General features: G+C 34.1%; 1 pseudogene; it reads right to left on the reverse strand.

Moving 5' to 3' along the window:
* Positions 1-1,750: 1,750 nt before the first annotated feature.
* On the reverse strand, positions 1,751-3,340 carry LOC141559677 (hamartin pseudogene; annotated as a pseudogene).
* Between the last annotated feature and the right edge of the window lie 8,667 nt (positions 3,341-12,007).

A 12,007-nucleotide genomic window follows, 5' to 3' on the forward strand; every position in this document is an offset into this window, starting at 1 on the left:
GTGAATCCATTTTATTCAAGGAGCTAGATAGCACAGAGGATAAATTGTTGGATTTGCAATAAGGAAGATTATCTCCACCTTAGACATTTTATTAGCAGTGTGACTCTGGGCAAGTCAAATCTCCCTTTGTCTCAATTTCTTCATCTATTAAAAACAGGCACAACAATAGCATCTATTTTTCAGATTGTTGTGAGAGAATAAAGTGAGATGATACCTGTAAAACAATGTGCAAACCTTGAAGTATTATGAAAATGTTACTAGATTAATTGATTATTATTTTGGAAATTTGATTCATTTTTTCTTAATCAGGTTAATTAAATATTTGATGATTCTGTTGACCACTTAAAATAAGTTCTTAATTTTCTTAATTCTATAAGTTTTTATTTTAAAATTTCTTCATATAATTAAAAATCTTTTATATTTGTTTTATTAGTTTATTTTCTAGATTTTAAAAATGCATGTTTAATTTATTGATCCTCTTTTTAAATTGTGTTAATATAAGTATTCATGGATTTAAGTTTTGTCTTGAGAAAAAGCTTTAGTTATGGGGAAAGTTTTGAAAGATTACTTCATTATTACCAATCTCTTTAATATAATTGTTTACTTCTGCTTTTTTCATGACTCATTCATTTGTTTGGGATGTCATCACTGACATTTCATTGAGTTCTGTATCTTTTGCTCATGTTACATTTGTATTGTGGTCTATAAATTTTACAATAGCCATGCTGAATTTTTAACATATTTTTGTCTTTTTTTTTACATTCATTTAATTTTTTATGAACCAGTACATGATTTTTTTTTGTAAAAAAGTATTGTTGATGCTGAGAATGTTACATTCTTTATGTTCTTTAATATTTCCATTTGCAAATCTAACTTTCATAGCAATCTACTTGAGTCTATATCTTTTCATTTACTTTCTGTTGCATTTATTCGGTCCTGAGGGGAAAATATTAAAATCTTTTGAAATACAAATAGAGGAACAACCTATTGAATGATTGCTTCAGAAGAACAATCAAAGAATTAAATGAAAATGTGAAAGCATTAAGGTCAGAAATTATAGTCTTTAAGAAAGCAATTAGTAATACTAACTGGAGAGTAGATACAAGAATAAACAGGAGATTTTTATTAATTTTCTCTGTTGGGAAGTAATTGTCAATAGAAATCGCTCTTTTCTTCACTTATTTATTTTTCTTTCTGTCATTTTTTATCTGAATTTATCATATATTGTATATTTCTCTGTGTAAAAATGGATTCATGCCAAGCCTCATTATTGTACATAATATGAAGCTATCCAACACTTCGCTGGTTTGTGAGAAATGTGTGAGGTTTGTCTAGGTCCCCTCAGTAGGGAAGGGGATTTCTTTCATTTCCCTTCTTAGATTTTTGCACAATTCAATCTTTATTATTTTAGAAAAACTGCTATCGATCAAATTGTCGTCATCACCCTGGATCTCACTCTGATTACAAAATAATTTGAGTGTGCATAGCCAGGAGGCTCTTTGAATTGTGAAATGAGCTGACAGTCATAAAGATGTTGGTGGAAGGTTCTAAAGTTGTAATTTCCTACCATTTACTGAATGTCCTTACCCTCTGGCTTGTGGGCTTCTCATGGATAGAAAACTCACTTTTTTCCTTCACCCCTTCTCTTGCCACTGCTGCCCTGTTGTTACCAGAATTGGGGGTCTTGGTCTCATCATTGCAGCCGGCAGTCTCTACTCTGCTCTATCACTGAATCAGGATAATCTTTTTTTCAACAATCAAGCTTTTCTTCAGTTGCCTCAGCTGCTTTAGCCTTTTCTTTAAGGTTTTTCTCAGACTACCATATAAATCTAATATTTCTAATTCAATTACCTGGGTAGTCCTTTTCCGAGGCTTATATTTTCTCTCTACTGTCCTGTAGCTGTCCTCTAGACCAAATTTAACATCCTCCAGTTATTTTTTTTTCCTGTTCCAATAGAGGATGGTCTTGTTTGCCTGATAAGATTCTAGTTCCACAATTTGAATCTGGGTGGTATAGAGCTGCTGGTTCTGATGGAGGAGATGGCTTTCATTTTTCTTTGTTCTTTCTTATAAGAAGTCTTCATCTTTTCCACTTCCTGTGTAGTGTCTGCTTGTTTGTTCTGCAATGGCTCCAAATACAGTTTATTGACTTCCCCAAGGATCAACAGCTGCTTGTTCAAGAACTCTTGTCTGCTGCTGGATTAATTCACTGTTTGAAAGATTTTGAGAAACTTGGCTGAGCAATAACTCTCTGGGAGAGACACAAAGTTATACACCTCATTATTGGCCTTCTTTATTTCTGACCTCAGATCTGCAATCATATTCTGGTGGTCTTCCAGCTTTGTCTGTAATTCCTGGCTCTGGTTGTAGAATTCCTCCTGATCATGTTGCAGCTGTCTGATCTGGCTGTGGAGCTGGGTCACCACAGTCTCATGTTTCTCTTGAAGCTGATTGTATCTGGTCTGTTCTTTGTGAAGGCTTACTTTCCACATTTGGATGTCCTACAAATAGAATTTCAAATGATTGTTCACAGTATTTTTGTGCCTCCTTAATGATATTGCTTTGATTACCTTTCATAGTAACATCTGTTCTAAAAGCTTATTACCAAAATGCTTAGAGAGTCACTGGTTGTATAGCAACAGCAATTGGTTCCAAAAGGTGAGAATCTCACGGGAAGGTGGAGAGCCTTCAAAGTGGGTCCAGTTGACAGACTTAATGAGAAAATACAATTCAATCAACTACTTTATATGTTCATCTGCCCCCTGTGGTATCAATTTATTCAGTACTTCCACTGGGGAAGTAAAGGGTATATAATCTTTCTCCATATTTCCTTTCACTTTCTTTAATAGTTCTTCAATCTTCTTGCTGACAAAATAGTAAGAAGTCTTTGGCAATGCCTTCTCAAAAAGATGATTATATGGGGAATATTGTCCACCTACAAAGTCTACTTTTCTCTGAGATGGAATTTTATAAGAGCTAAGTATAAGGATACTCATCTCCAGTGAAGTCTAATTTTCCCTGTTAACAGCAGGACTTTCATTGGTACACTTACAAGGTCAATCTCTGGGAGTAAAGGTTTACTTTTTTGTGTTAGACTCAAATTAGTCCAGGGAGTATGTTGGAGCTTCAGTACTCTGTTTTGAGTGTTAGAAGATGTTGGATGGGACTTTCTCTTGAGAACATAGGAAGGAGAGTCAAAACATCTTCAAGGTACCACAGGCTTGGTATCTGCTGTAGTAACTTCAGAAAACTTATTTGATTTATTTGTAGCTTCTTCCTTGTCTTCTGCAATATCTTCTTTGGGTGTTATACCACCTAAAAACTCTAAAAGATCACTTAAAGTGATTTATTGCATGGACAATATTTTTATTTATTATCAAATCTTTCTTTTTAATCCTCTTATTATTAGGATTACACATGTCTGTGTAGACATGATCTCACAAAATCTAATCTGTCGTCCTTGTGGGAGTATAGTCTGAGGGAATAGGGAGGGTACTAGTGTTCCCAAAAGAGTTATTTTCCCTTCAGCTGTACCATAGACTCTTCTATAAGGATGGGACATTTCAGTGGGACATTTCCAAGTGAAGCTAGAGGAATGATCATACCACAGAATACAGAGCAACTCCAGTTTGTGATGGTTCCTGTGTCAATGAGAAACTCAATACCTGATCTAGTTGCACTGGCATGTTTAACAATGCCAGCTGTGGAGTGGAATAAAGGGTAGAAGTAGTACTTTCCATAACTATTCTGTGTATCAACATAAGGGCTGGCAATGGTAAGAGTTGGATGATAATGAAAACATGTTGAGATCCACTGAGACACAGAATTGCCATCTTTGTATGAAGTTTCAGTAAGGTCCAGAGAATTTTTGGCACATTTTATTTCAACATCATGAGTTTCTAATCTCTTCCATCTGTGTAGATCCAGTTTATGGTCCTTGGATCCAGTCACTAGTTCTAGATGAATTTGAACATGTTCCCTCATTGGCTTTACTACTTCTTCAAAGGTCTCCAAGTTTTCCTTCATTCTGTAGTGAGTAGAAAGTAGACAAAGTTACAAGATTATATTTCATAAAGGTGATGAAAGACAACATAAACACCGGCATGAAGATGGATGAGATAAATTTCTGTCATATAATCTGAATTTTTCAGGCGCCATGATGAAAAATGGCCAAAAATATCAAAGAAGTCATGAAGAAATTGTTTGCATGACTGGAATCAAAGAAAACATGATTATTAAGATTGAAACTCCTGTTCAGAATATGACTACATCTGTATCAGTCTCAAGTTAAAAAGGCAAGAGAGAAAATTGAGAGAACTTATATTTCTATGGCGGTTGCAGTCTTATAACATTCCCCAGTAATGGGAGGACAGTAAACTAACAGTAAATGCCCTATATTCCTTAATTTTGTCCATGAGATCCTTTTCATGAGGTTCTTTCAATGTAGTCAGAATTTACAATACCTTTTAACAACTGGTTTTCAGATAGTAATCCATCAAGCTGTTTTCAAGCATAGGACCACAGTCAGAATTGAGTTTCTCTTTAAAGTAAGTTGCAAATAAGATAATGGCACAGCAAACAAATACTGATGAAATGCTCTCCACATTGGATTACTTGGCTCTGGGTGTTTAGATGACATAGCAACTGACAAAATTAATTTCCAAGCTGGGTACATTCACAAATGAAGACCCTGTAAAAGTTTTATTGAATCTAAATTAACAAGAGTTATTAAGAATTCCTGACACATATATACATATATGTATGCATGTGTATTTGTATATATTCACTAATTGTTGAATAGATTACTCATATTTAGAGTTGTTGTTTAGTCATTTCAATCATATTTGACTCTTCAGGACCCCATTTAGGGTTCTCTTGGCAAAGATACTAGAGTAGTTTGTCATTTCCTTCTCTTTGTTAATATTTCCTAACATTTTTTACTCTTCAGATTTTCAGTTTTTCCAATTTAAAGCACAATTTTAGTACTCACTTCAGAGAATTTGAGTCAGATATCCCAAATATTATTTTGGAAACCTATTAGTGATTTGAAATAAGCTTTAAAAATTATTTTGCTAAAAGTAAATCATGATTTGATAAATAATTATACTTGGAAATCAAGTGGGATCTATACTCAGCACAATTACGTTTGAAAGAATAAGCAGTAGATTCAAAGATACTAGAAGGCTCATGACTTATAAGCTAGTTTCTTCACATGTTTAAACACTTGTTTAAATTTTATCTTTTCTTCTCCTCAAAATTGTATCCACTGTTATCCAATATTGTCCAGTTTTCCTTCTGAACCTTATCCCATTTTGGCTTCTGGAGTACTTTTGGATTAATTTTTGCCTTGCCCGGGGACTTGTTTACTAAAGTAAAGTGTCATCACTTTCACAAAGGGAAGTGTGGTGTATATTTAATGATTGAATACAGTACTTCAGTTGACCCTGAGATAAAATGCAAGTACTGAAACTATCTGTCAGAAGATGAGACCATATGGTTCTTCATTGAATTAGAAAGAGATTTTAACATACCTTCTTTGGATTTTGACTTGCAGTTATAATAGAATATCAATTTGATAATATTCAGAAGCAGCCCAAAGTAGTGCTTCTTAACAACAGAGTGCAAACTCTGTTTTAAATAGCCTAAATTGTTATGGGCTTGAAATATATCTGTCTGCTAGCATTAAATCAATTCCTGTTTCATTAAGTACGAAATTATACCATTTTCCTTCCTCACATTTTTTTCTCTTATCTTTCATTGCTTAGCCTTCAGAGGCAATATCAGATACAGTGCTGTGAATACAAAATATGTCAGTAAACTCTAACATTCCCCTCTCTTTTCAGTGCATATTCTGGCACTTCATTTCCCCATGACAGCACACTGGAATGTTCAAAGTTTTACTGTCTTAAATAACTGAAATGTTCAGAATTTTTTTTAACTATTAAGGATGATGAAAGTGACCTGGCAAACAGTCACATTCCTCTTGCCTAGGATATGGGATAACATGCTGGGAGAATATCATCATAAAACTTTTAGACCTGGAAGGGATGTTAGAAAATTATTGAATTTTAAAATTGCCAAGGCATCTTACATGGAAATCCCTTATCTTAGTGAATATCTACATACAAATAAGTTTGAGTTTTCTCTTTTCTAAACAAGGCTTTCCTACACACTATTGCCACTCAGGTTAGCATGCTAACTCTCTCTTCACCTTCACTAGTATACATACAGAAAGTATAACCTGCAATTGCTTCCTTCACTCCTGGCAACACATTCCTTCCTCAGTCCTCATCAATCAGAATTCCTTCTAGAAAGTGAAAACTTCTCTCTCCAAGTTAAAAAAAAAAATTACTTCGTTATTTCCAAGTTAAATATGGAATTTTTTTAATCCTGAAAGGCAATCTTTCACCAATAAGTTAATAACAATTCTCTTCTAGATGTATGTCACTATGCTTATGGATTTCCAGAATGACAAATACACCAAAAATGAAGCAATCTTTAATCTCAATGAATTTATATTCCAATGAGGAAGACAACAAGTAATCAAGTCAATAAGCAGTTGCTAAGTGTCAGATTCTATGCTAAATTCTAAGGTACAAAGAAAAGCATAAAAAACAAAAAACACAATGACTTTATACTTTAATGTAGGAAATAACATATACACAACAATAAACACAATAAAGACAGAAAAAAGTGAATAAAGACAGAATAAATTGGAGATAATCTTAGAGTGGAAACAGTAGCATTAAAGAGTAGTAGAAAAGGCTTCTTGCAGAAAATGTTTATTTAGCTAAGAACTGAAGGAACTCAGGGAAGCCAAGATATGGAGGGAATTACAGGCATGAGCAACAGCCATTGAAAATGTATTGGGATAAAAGGTGGTTGTTTTTGTCATTTGTCCTTTGTTCTCTAAGAGGATCACAGTATCAGTATGATGATGCCATGACTTGCAGGTGATTTGTATTTAAGTGAGGGAGGACTGGACAAGGTCACCAGTCTCACTGTGTCCTTTGGAGCCATCTGGGTCTAGTGTCAAGCTAAAGATCAGGACTATTGGCAGTGACCCTCGATTCAGTGGCAGACCTTGGATTTTTAAGCTAATATCTTTCCCAGATCTCAGTTTAACTGAAGCAACATCCATTTAATGATTAAAAGCTAGGTAAGAAATGAGGCAAAAAAAAAATTACTTCTTTTATCTAGTCAAAAAAAAAAATCAATTTTGGAGAGGAAAATCCTCGCGGTTTCTGGCCAAAACAGAAATAATCACTATTTACATTTACTCTGAATCGATGATGTTTTGTTCAAGGAACAGCAAGAAGTATCACTAGATGGAAGAGTGTATTAAGGAGTGAAATGTAAGAAGACTCACTAGCTAGCTCCTCTAAAGGGCTCAGAATAAGTCCTAGTCAGGATAAACAAAAGTCTTTGCCCCACGTTGGGCACCAAAATGTAAAGTTCTGTCATCTCTCTGAGAGGAGGCTTCTTTTCTGTATAATCTTTTCCTCTGTAAGCAGGTTTCTTGAAAGGCTTCTGGAACCTTCCTCTACAAATGTGTGGGATTGCTGGACTTGCAAATCCATAGGACGTATTCTCTTTGACTCAATCCAGACTGCCGTCCCAACTCAATGTTTTCAAACTCAATGTTGTCTTCTTTTATCCTCGAAGAGAATGGGCTTGTGAGAACTCCTACAGCCAATGAACTTGCTCCTTTTAAAGGTGTAAACTTCTTTAAAGGTGTAAACTCCTTTTAAAGGTTTGAAAAAAGGTATGAATTCTGAGCTAGAGAATTATTTAGACAACCTGAGTTAGCACCTTGCAATCCTAACAGACTGGAACCAGGTTTTAAATGGCTAAAATATTAAATAAGGGCAAATGTCCCATTTTTTTTTCAAAAGGGGAAGGTAATGATATCTGTAAAAAAATAGGTCAATAAGTTTGACCTCAATTCCTGAAAAAAATTTAAAGTAAATTATTAAAGAGATGTGAAAGGTTTGCAAGTCAGAGGCATTCATGATCATTTTGAGTTTTCTAATCAATTTGTTAATATTGGAGATTAAAAAAATTTTGGGCCTTTGTATAGAGGAACCTCTCTTCACCATAAAGAGAATAAGTGTGTCTATTGGTATCATTTTGATTATACACAGAGAATTCAAGATGATTGGCTGACAGATTTAAGGGGATGGATTTTTTTAAGAGAAATTACCATCTCTGATGTTTATAAGAGTAAAAGAGATCTAGAAGGCCATCAACTGGGATAGGAGAAGATAGGCTCAGAGGTACAAGAAAATTATCCTTAGAAAGAACAATTAGTTCAGTCTATTAATTAGAAAAAAATAATGGACAAATGAAGAAAGAGTTTTAAGTAAGGAAATAGGGGAAACAAAAAAGCTCATCATGAAAAACTTCAATGTTTTTAATAGTAAAATGATAAAAAAGCACATCCACCAAATAGAGGGCAAGGCAAGACTTTGGAGTTTTAAGGAAATAAAAAATTTTGAACAATGATCATAAAAAGGAGATTGAGGAGTTAATGGAAAATGAAATGATTTCCATATAGAATCAAGGGCCTTTTTGAGATCAGATAATCTTTTCTCCAAACTATCGGCCTTGAGAAAGTCATTAATATTTGATATTTCCTTGCTCTCTCATCTTACTTGATTCAACTTGATCATCATTTAATAGATAATTCTTTAACTTCTTTATTCAACCCTTCCCGAGTTCTACTATCCCATTGATAAAGTTGTTAATTGTTTCGAGTAGGTTTTTGGATGGTCTTCTGTGTATAGCATCTTCTCATCTCCAAAGAGTTTTATCTCCTCCTTGCCTATTCTAATTCCTTTGATTTCTTTTTCTTTTCTTATGTTTAAAGCCAATAATTCTAGTACAATATTGAATAATAGTGGTGATAATGGGCATTCTTGTTGCACCTCTGATCTTATTGGGAATGCATCAAGTTTCTTTCCATTATAAATAATGCTTGCTGTTGGTTTTAGATAGATATTGCTCATTATTTTAAGGAAAAATGTTTTACTCCTATGCTCTCTAGTGTTTTTAATAGGAAAGAGTGCTATATTTTGTCAAAAGCTTTTTTTCTGCATCTGTTGAGATTATCGTAAGATTTCTGTTGATTTTATTATTTGATATGGTTGATTATGGGAATAATTTTCCTGATATTAAACCAGACCTGAATTCCTGGTATAAATCCCACTTGGCCATAATGTATTATCCTGCTGATAAATTGGTGTAATATCTTTACTAATATTTTATTTATTTTTTGTATCAATATTCATTAGGGAAATTTGTAATGTTCTTTATCTGTTTTGGTCCTTTCTGATTTAGGTATCAAATTTTTTGTAATTTAATTGGGATGATAGTACATAAATAGATTAGTTAATTTAAATTGTCATATTTAAAAATTATATTGGTTTTACCTATCCATGAACAATGACTGAACTTCATTTATTTAGATCTAACTTTATTTATATAAAAGATATTTTGTGTTTATATTTATATAGTTTCAATATATGTTTCGACAGGTATACTCTATATATTTTAATACTTTCTAGTTATTTTAAGATGTCTAAAGCAAAATCAATTAATATGACTGATGTATAGTTGCTCTATTTTTCTTTTTTGATTAAATCTATTTTAGCTTTCTCTTTGTCTGAGATCATGATTACTACCCCTCCTTTTTTTTTAACATGATAAATTCTACTCCTGATTTTTATGTTTGTATGTATCTCTTATTTTTATAGCATTTCTTGAAGACAACATATTCTTGAATTCAAATTTTGAGTTTGCTATCAGTTTCCATTTTATGGATAAATTCATTCTATTAACATTCTAAGCTATAATTACTTGTATAATTGCCTTATTATTTTCCTCACTATCTTTGTCACCCTATTTCTACCTCTCCTCACTCCTTTGTTTTACTTTTAATGATTTCCTGGCTTTATTATACTTTAACATATGCCATCTTTAAGAATTCCCCCCTATGCTCCCTTTGCCCTCTTCTTTCTTTCTGAATTTAGGACACTTTTATACCATTCTAAATATATGTCATTTCTTTTTATCCCATCCCATTAATCTACATATCCTTCTAGAACCCCCTACCCTTATCATGTTCCCTTACCTTCTTATTTCTTTAGAAATTTAGAAGATTTTTATACCCTTCTGAATGTGTCATTTTCCATTTGACGCATATCTGCTGTGAACTACCAGCCCTCCTTCCCCATCTAATTTCTCTCTATCTATTCTTTTTCTTGCACCTCATTTGTATGAGATAATTAGTTTTTTTACCTTTTGCTATACCATTTGCTTTTATAGAATTACAGCACAGGCAGCTCTATCCCATCTTTCTTTTGATCTACCCAATTATTAATGACAATCTTAGATATATGATTTACATTTTCATATTAAAAAATAAACAATTTGTTCTTATTGAGTCTTTTGTAGTTGGTTTTTGATGGTTACCTTATATTTCTTTTCAATCTTGCTTTTCAAATTTTCTATTAAATTCTGGTCATTTTGCAATAAAATCCTAAAAGTCTGTTAATTCATTGAATATCTATTTCATTCCCATGTGTAAGTTAGATAGGGATTCCAGGTTCCAGATTTCACAAGAATTTTGCTCACAGAATTTATGCGAGCTGTTACCTTTGCGAGTCTGTTCCCTACCAGCACTAGCATTCTTGATGCTCCTCATTCGTTCTCTCTCTCAACTCCATGCCCTTTAATTGGATGTCCTCAATATCTGAAATAGTCTTCATTTCCACTTCCTTTGTAATCTGACTTCTTCAAGACTCAGTTCAAAACCTACACTGTTGGAAGCATTTTCTGGTCTCTTTCCCTGACCCTATCTTTTCCTGACAATACCTTTTCTATTAGATTATCTTCCATTTACATTGTATTTATCTTATATGTGTGTTTTTTGCATTTTGTCTTCTCCATTCAAATGTGAACTCCTTGAGAAAATGGTCAATGTTTTTGCCGAGAGAGAGAGAGAGAGAGAGAGAGAGAGAGAGAGAGAGAGAGAGAGAGAGAGACAGAGAGAGAGACAGAGAGAGAGACACACACACACACACAGACAGAGAGAGACAGAGAGAGAGAGACAGAGACAGAGAGAGACAGAGAGACAGAGACAGAGAGAGAGACAGAGAGAGAGACACACACAGAGAGAGACAGAGAGACAGAGAGAGACAGAGACAGAGAGAGAGAGAGACAGAGAGAGAGAGACACACACACACAGAGACAGAGAGAGACAGAGAGAGACAGAGACAGAGAGAGAGACAGAGAGATGGAGAGAGAGAGACAAACAAGAGAGACAGAGAGAGAGAGAGACACAGAGAGAGAGAGAGAGAGAGAGAGAGAGAGAGAGAGAGAGAGAGAGAGAGAGAGAGAGAGACAGAGACAGAGACAGAGAGAGAGAGAGAGAGAGAGGAAGAAGGAGAGGGAGGGGGAAGGAGAGGGAGAGGGAGGGGGAAGGATAGACAGAGACAGAGACAGAGATAGCAGGGACACAGAGAGAGACACAGAGACAGACAGAGAGAGACCCAAGGGTGAGGATTCACTGGATATGATCAATGGCTCAATAGCAGGGAAAAAAGCATAAGAGAATCACAGGTGTAAGATAGTACTTTATTGAATCATTACTATAGAGTCAAGACTAAAGGGAGTAATATGAAGCCAAAACAATAGTAACAGGCTAGAAAAACAAAAATAAATGGAGGAATTAAAATTAAAATTAAGATGAAGTTTAGAATTAAGGGCATAAGGCAAAAAGGACAAAAGATTATGTTTAGAGAAAATAATTAATTTTTAAAGACAATGTGGATATGATAGTGTGGATGATAGGAACATTTAAGATATGATTGCTCCTACTTTTGGCTTAGTTTGCTTAAAAATATAATCATGGAGATAAGGAATTTGATGAATAGAGAGGCCATGAAGATATCAACATGAGTATTAGGGTCCATGAGCATGAGGGAGGTTTAGGATGTAGAGAAAA

Source organism: Sminthopsis crassicaudata, chromosome 3, assembly GCF_048593235.1.
Source record: "Sminthopsis crassicaudata isolate SCR6 chromosome 3, ASM4859323v1, whole genome shotgun sequence".
Taxonomy (NCBI): Eukaryota; Metazoa; Chordata; class Mammalia; order Dasyuromorphia; family Dasyuridae; genus Sminthopsis; species Sminthopsis crassicaudata.